General features: G+C 42.1%; 1 non-coding gene across 1 annotated transcript; it reads right to left on the bottom strand.

Annotated features, from left to right (window-relative positions):
• Window positions 1-6,187: 6,187 nt before the first annotated feature.
• Trnat-ugu (transfer RNA threonine (anticodon UGU)) lies at window positions 6,188-6,262 on the bottom strand. Its single transcript has one exon. It is a non-coding gene; the product is annotated as a tRNA-Thr (tRNA).
• Window positions 6,263-7,408: the final 1,146 nt, after the last annotated feature.

Raw genomic sequence — 7,408 nt, 5'->3', positions numbered from 1 at the left:
AAGTACACTAATGGAAAAATATTAGAACACCAAAAAATAATTAATTTAGTGTAATGAAATTTCGGGAATACAACTGTCTAGGCAACGTATTTAAGTGATTAATATTGTAAGACCACGGGTGAATGTAAACGTGAGATAAGGCATTTCAAATGTGAAATGCTGGTACGTTAATAACCGGTGTTACTGCCAGCCGCTGAATGCAATCATGTAGACGTGCATACTTTGTGTTGTACAGGTGCCGGTTTCAGTTCCTGTCGTAGAGTTCCATGCCTGTTGCACATGCTCGGTCACTACAGGGACGGTTAATGCTGGTTGTGGAAGACGCTGGAGTTTTGTCCGACTATGTTCCATATGTGTTATATTGCAGCCAGATCTGGTCATCGGGCTGGCCAAGGCTACATGTAGAAACTCTTTAGTGCACGTTTGGTTATAAGAGAGGTATTTGGGCAACCGTTATCCTGTCGGAAAACCCCCCTTGGAATGCAATTCACGAATGGCAGCACAACATCGAACTGACGTACAAATTTGCAGTCAGGGTGCGTGGGATAGCCCCACGAGAATGCTCCTGCTGTCATACGAAATCGCAATTCACACCATACCTCCAAGATTAGGTCCGGTGTGTTTAGCATGCAGACAGGTAGGTTGCAGGCCCTCAACTGACCTCTCTCTAACCAACACACGGCCGTCACTGGCACCGAGGCAGAACCAGCTTTCGTAGGAAAGCGCAACAGACTTCCATCTTTTCCTCCAATGAGCTCTCGCTTGTGACCGCTGAAGTCGTAAATGGCGGTGGTTTTGGGTCAGTGGAATGCACGCTACAGGGCGTCTGCCTCGGAGGTGCCCGTGAAGTAACCCGTTCCTAGCAGTTCGTAGTGTCACAGTGGTGCCAACTGCTACTCAGATTGCTGCTGCAGATGCAGTACGATGCGCCAGACCCATACTCCGAACACGATGGTCTTGCCTCTCTGCACGCTACATTCCCCTGACTACCGCTGCCAGTAACCGGACACAATGATTACATTCCTGCCAAGGCTCTGTGCAATATCCCAACATTCAGCTTCTCGTAGCTCTGTTACACGACCACGTTCAAACTCATTATGGTGTTGCTAATGGCATCTTTGTTGCCTGAAAGACATTCGTAACTAATACACACGATCTTAAAGGTAACTAACGATCACGACCGTTACAGCGTGTATTTAATGGGGGTAGGACGTCAAACGGGACGACTTGGAACAGGAGAGACACCACAGGAATTTTTAATTTCCACTGTCTATACTTTTAAAAATAAATTCATAAAACTTTGTCAGAATGACCAGAAAGGATTTACACTTATAGTGGCGGGAGTTCAGAAATATAAGAAAATAATTTACTTTTTTACATTTGTATTTCATCTTTTTTTCACTTACCATTGGCTGCATTTGTTGCTATAGCTACACTTTTCTTCATACGTAAGGGAGATTCTTCGATGAAATTTGCACAGCATACAAACCATACTTACAGGTGTATGAAACTATAGAATTTTCCAAATCTGTTAAAAACTGTGGTAAAAATTAAGATAATTTACTACAAAATTTGAGTTTTTTCTTAACATGAAGTTTAAAATGTAACAGCACATTCTTTTTTTTTCATAAATTAAATAATTTCTAGAGTTTCGTACACCTGTAAGTATGGTTTACATTCTGTGCAAAATTCATCGAAGAATCTCTCTTACTTATGAAGAAACGTGTACCTATAGCAACAAACGCAGCCAATAGAAGTGAAAAAATGATGAACTTTCACATGTAAAAAAAATTTATTTTGTTATTTTTTTGAACTTCCACTGCTATGATTGTGAATCCTGAATCCTTCCTGGTCATGCTGACAAAGTTTTATGAATTTATTCATAAACGTATAGACAGTGGAAATTAAAATGTCCTGTGATGTCTCTCCTGCTCCAAGACTGCCCGTTTGACGTCCTACTCCCCTTAACGAAAACCTCATTTGAATCCTCATTGTGGCGCTACTGGCACCACTCTTATGCGACTGGCGCGAAATTTGAACAGACATCATCTTTGAAAAGTAGAAACACGCCTACCAACTTGCGTGTAAGTCGCACATCTCCTTTTTTGTGTTGCTGTTTCTTTCCGTCAGTGAATTTTTCGGGCTAGCGTTATTTTACCCACCCTGTAGAAAGTAAGTTTAAATCTCAAGGAAGATATGAAAACAGATTGCCACAGCCGAAAAATGCTCTCTTTAATAAAAGAGCTATGCTGGCATTAGACCTTCATAAGAGAAGAACGACTAAGAGTGTAGAAGTGTACATCTGGCCACTGCAATCTGTGTATGTGAAACGTGGACCACGGGGAATTCGTGTGACAGGAAACTGGAAACATTTCGAATGTGATGCTTTAGAAGAATGTAAAAAATTAAGTAGACGGAAAAGTTACAAAATGTAGAACTTGTGAAAAATGTAGGTTGGTCAGTTCCCTTACCAGAAGAAAGGATTTATTAGAGGGACATCTGTTGCTGCTGCATACTCGAGTAATTTACTTCACGCTAGAAGGAGCGGCTAATGGAAAAAAATACGAGGGAATTTATTTAATTTTAGTCAATGATCACAAAAACTGCCGTCAGATTGTCGCTTTCTGCCCTTAATCACCATCATCAATAGACCAAAATCTATAATCTGACGAATTGTTTGTAATCATTGATTGAAACGGAGAAAAGGAATTCGGTACTTGAAGGATCACTGTCTTTATTCACGACTATGTAAAACTACTAGGAGGGAATCAAATTATAGAGACTGTTCGGTGCAACAGTCACTTAGCATTTAAAATATTACCATCAGATAGAAAAAGTGGAGGTCAGCGATAAACTAGTCGAAAGTCTTAATTTAAAAAACAGTACGTTCGCAAGCATTAACAGATCTGCTGGGTTTTGCTGTTACCGTAGAGTAATCAACGTTATGCGAGAGTCCTGTTGGTCATTTAGCGCCATTAAGAATCCAATTGCACCGTGGGGACCTCAGAATACGAGCTGTACGGAGGTAGCGAGTGCGTACTCCAATGCCATAAACAGGATGGAGCTATTTGCATGGCCGTTGAGATATCGAATGGCTGGCGAAGTTGGTGGCTATTGCGAGGAGTTAAATAACGACACGCCCAATACGGCTGTGCTTTATTCTGGAGTCCGTACCGTGCTTGTTCGAGAGCCGCGTTTCGACCAATTCTTTTCGAACAGAGCAGGTGATCAGGTTAGGAACATGTAGTCACATCTGCAAGCCTGAAGCACGGTGGTGTGCATGATGTGCTGGCGTTAGACACAGCTGTTTCGAATCCTGATGGTGTCACTTCCGTACAATATTCTGCTCAAAAGGCACATCCTTAGAACTTCATTTCTTAAGTTAAGGTAAATGTTTGACACTAGCACACTTCTTTTGACCAGAAATACCCTCTTTCCTCAACGATATCTGTAACATATGTATAACCCAGACTGCAGTTATAAGTAACGAATGACATAGAAGGGAGACAGTAGTTGAAAACGGACTGAGATACGAATGTATCCTATCCAACAAATTTTAATCAATCGATGCGTTAGGCAAACAGTAAAGGAAACCAAGAAGAAATTTGGGAAATGAATTAAGGTTCAGCGAGAACAAATAATAAATAGAAGATTTGCAAAAAAATGGTTCAAATGGCTCTGAACACTATGGGACTTAACATCTGAGGTCATCAGTCCCCTAGAACTTAGGACTACTTAAACCTAACTAACCTAAGGACATCACACACATCCATGCTCGATGCAGGATTCGAACCTGCGACCGTAGCAGTAGCGCGGTTCCGGACTGAAGCGCCTAGAACCGCTCGGCCACCTCGGCCGGCGAACATTTGCAAACAAAATTATAATTATGTCAAAGAGTTTAGCGGAATGGATAGTGTAAAGAAAAGAAGTTATAATGTGAATATCAACAAAAGTAAAACAAGTGTAATGGACTATAATCGAATTAAATCATGTGATTCCAAGACAATTATATTAGGATATGATTCAGTCAAAGTGGTAGATAAGGTTTGCTGCTTTCATTAAATGGAAGAGGTATAACATCTGCTCAAAGAGTAAACTGACCACCAGTTTAAATAAATAGTGGTTTCAAATTAAATCTAACAGTGAATCTGCCCTATGCGAAGGGCACTAAAAAGGGCCATGCTACCCAACATACTGTAACAACAGTGGTTAACTGCAATGTTACAGTAATATTTATAATCATTCCGCCTCCTAGCACGCGAACAAAAATAATTACCAGCCTCAGCCAAAGACGAAAGGTAATACGTCAGTAAAAATAAACTAGCACAATCTCCATCGCCTTAAGAAAATCATGCTGACTTTCTCCCCTTTTTATGCTTTTCTGATTGCATTACATATTGAATAGTTCATTGTGCTATTCAAAGATTTTTTTACCTGTCTCTCTCTTATACAGTGTCAACTCCAGTAATTTTTCGTCTTTGTCAAAATCGACAAATCGTACAGAAGTGTGGCTTTCACTTTCAACTTTTGGTTTCCCTTTAGTTAGATGGAGGAGTTAGTTCTCTCGTTTGAGTCCAGTAATTTCTTTGTATCATCATCTGTAACATAGGCTTATAATTTTTCCTGACGATTCCTGATAGCTATTTTGCGAATTTCTTAGCCAGTATATTGTTTTTGCAATTAGAAGCAGATCTCTAAATTCTAGTCATGATAGTATTCTCAAGGATATTAACCACGCAGTGTTTGCTTGTTCAATAAGCTCTTGTTCAGCAAGTGATGAAACAAACGAGTCAGTCAACAGTTAACAATTTATATGCTTACAATTACGTTATTAATTAAATATCATGTCTCTTCGTATCTGCAATGATGAGAAAGTGCTACAAAGGCAGTAATAATTCCCTGTGCAGTTCACACTCACAAAAAATATGAGAAGGTTAATCGGAAATGGTAAGTGTCTCAGCTCTCAGTTATATTAAACAAGTAGAATTGCAGAAGAAATAAAAGAAAAAAAGAATTCATTTTCTCGACGGTAAATACCCCATTACTTCCGAGCCATTCGGTATAACGTTATCATACATTTCCTGGACTCAATCGCAGTGCGACCGTCACCGAAAAATGGTTCAAATGGCTCTGAGCACTATGGGACTCAACTGCTGTGGTCATAAGTCCCCTAGAACTTAGAACTACTTAAACCTAACTAACCTAAGGACATCACACACATCCATGCCCGAGGCAGGATTCGAACCTGCGACCGTAGCGGTCGTGCGGTTCCAGACTGTAGCGCCTTTAACCGCTCGGCCACTCCGGCCGGCCGTCACCGAAAACTAAAAGCGTTAGTGACAGTCGTAGTATCTTCGGATCCAATTACCCTATCTCTAGCGCTTCATTTACCGGCTAATTAACCCCTCTCCTCTTCCACAAACCCTTTGGAATCCTATACATCCGCGAACTAGGGCAGCAAAATCCTAGCGTACTCCAATCTTTTATGAACATAAGCCCGTACCCTTCTTCTTCTTCGCTCAGCTTCACATCCTGTGTCAACCTAAATTCGGTCGAATGTCCCGTTTCTTTTCCAGAAAACCTTACAGAAATCAATCCTTAACAACTATTTATCAAGGCTTCGTAACCCTTGCCTCTAAAAGTCAATTCTTGTAATCCAATCCTCAGAACATCCCACAACTCTGATCCCTTCACAGTCCTAACTTTCTGAATCATTACCTCCATTTCTTCTTAACCACGTATATACACAACGCCTTGTACCGGTAGCTAAAAACTCAGTAGTTTTCCCACAACATGACGCGACTACATGTCAAAAAGAATTTTATTGGAATAGACTCCTACCTCGAATCTAACTACAAATTTTCTGAGTATTTTGGTATCAGGAACTCATTATCTTCAGTGGGTCATCTAGAGAGAAACTGTACCTCGTCTGATTTTTTACTCCCACTTATCTTCGTATCTGTATTGCACTCACAATATCAGCACAACGGTGTAAATGCCGATATCATACACTGCGGGCCTTATTTGGATACATACATATTCTATATATGACGGTAGTATCTGTTCCCGAAAGAACAGTTACCGTGGATGACCATGCAGCTTTGCTAGAAATGAAATGATAATTAAATGGACACCCTAGCTGCAAACAGGCGTTGATGTACTTCATTGGGGACATGTTGAAAATGTGTGCCCCGACCAGGACTCGAACCCGGGATCTCCTGCTTACATGGCAGACGCTCTATCCATCTGAGCCACCGCGGGCACAGAGGATAGTGCGTCTGCAGGGACTTATCCCTTGCACGCTCCCCGTGAGATCCACATTCCCAACATGTCCACACCACTACATTCGTAGTGCGCCTAATAGATATTTGCCCATCATATTCATTACTCGTGGCAGATTAATCTACCAAGTCCCGTACGAGTTCGGGCGTAGCGTGTGCGTTCGCACAAGAAGTTCAATGGCCGGGAAGCCATTAGGCGCACTACGAATGTAGTGGTGTGGACATGTTGGGAATGTGGATCTCACGGGGAGCGTGCAAGTGATAAGTCCCTGCAGACGCACTATCCTCTGTGCCCGCGGTGGCTCAGATGGATAGAGCGTCTGCCATGTAAGCAGGAGATCCCGAGTTCGAGTCCCGGCGAGGCACACATTTTCAACATGTCCCCAATGAAGTACATCAACGCCTGTTTGCAGCTAGGGTGTCCATTTAATTATCATTACATACATATTCCATTCACTCACGGGACGTACTCTTCCCTCTCAGTCATGAATTCAATACTCCTTGGTTCTGTACTGGACTTCTTTTTTTCGGCAATGCCAGCTGCACATTAACAGCGAAAGACAGCTGTGTGGATAGGTTTTCTGATGAGGGATTAGCCTGTATGTGTCTTTTGCATGAGTTTCATTTCAATCAATGGATAAGTGGGAAAAGGACGCAATGCTCAGCTGTTCCTGCTACGATGACCAGTATTTTTGCATCTGTGCCTGATTCTCATCAGGATCCGAAATTGTTAGATTGGCAGATTCTGACAAGGCGAGTTATGTCAGAATATTCGATCTGGAAGCTTTCGTGCCGCCAGTAGAAAAAATGGTTCAAATGGCTCTGAGCACTATGGGACTTAGCATCTGAGGTCATCAGTCCCCTAGACTTAGAGCTCCTTAAACCTAACTAACCTAAGGACATCACACACATCCATGCCCGAGGCAGGATTCGAACCTGCGACCGTAGCAGCAGCGCAGTTCCGGACTGACGCGCCTAGAACCGCACGGCCACCTCGGCCGGCGCCGCCAGTAGACGGTGAGTTGCACGAGCTCCAAACACAAAAACACAACACTGTTTTGAGAATCTCACATGAACAACGATTACCCTGTCAGTGGACTTCCCATATTGAGCTAGACTATGAGACA

This window comes from Schistocerca serialis, chromosome 1 (genome assembly GCF_023864345.2).
Source record: "Schistocerca serialis cubense isolate TAMUIC-IGC-003099 chromosome 1, iqSchSeri2.2, whole genome shotgun sequence".
NCBI lineage: Eukaryota > Metazoa > Arthropoda > Insecta > Orthoptera > Acrididae > Schistocerca > Schistocerca serialis.
This window is presented reverse-complemented; position numbering and strand designations above follow the sequence as displayed.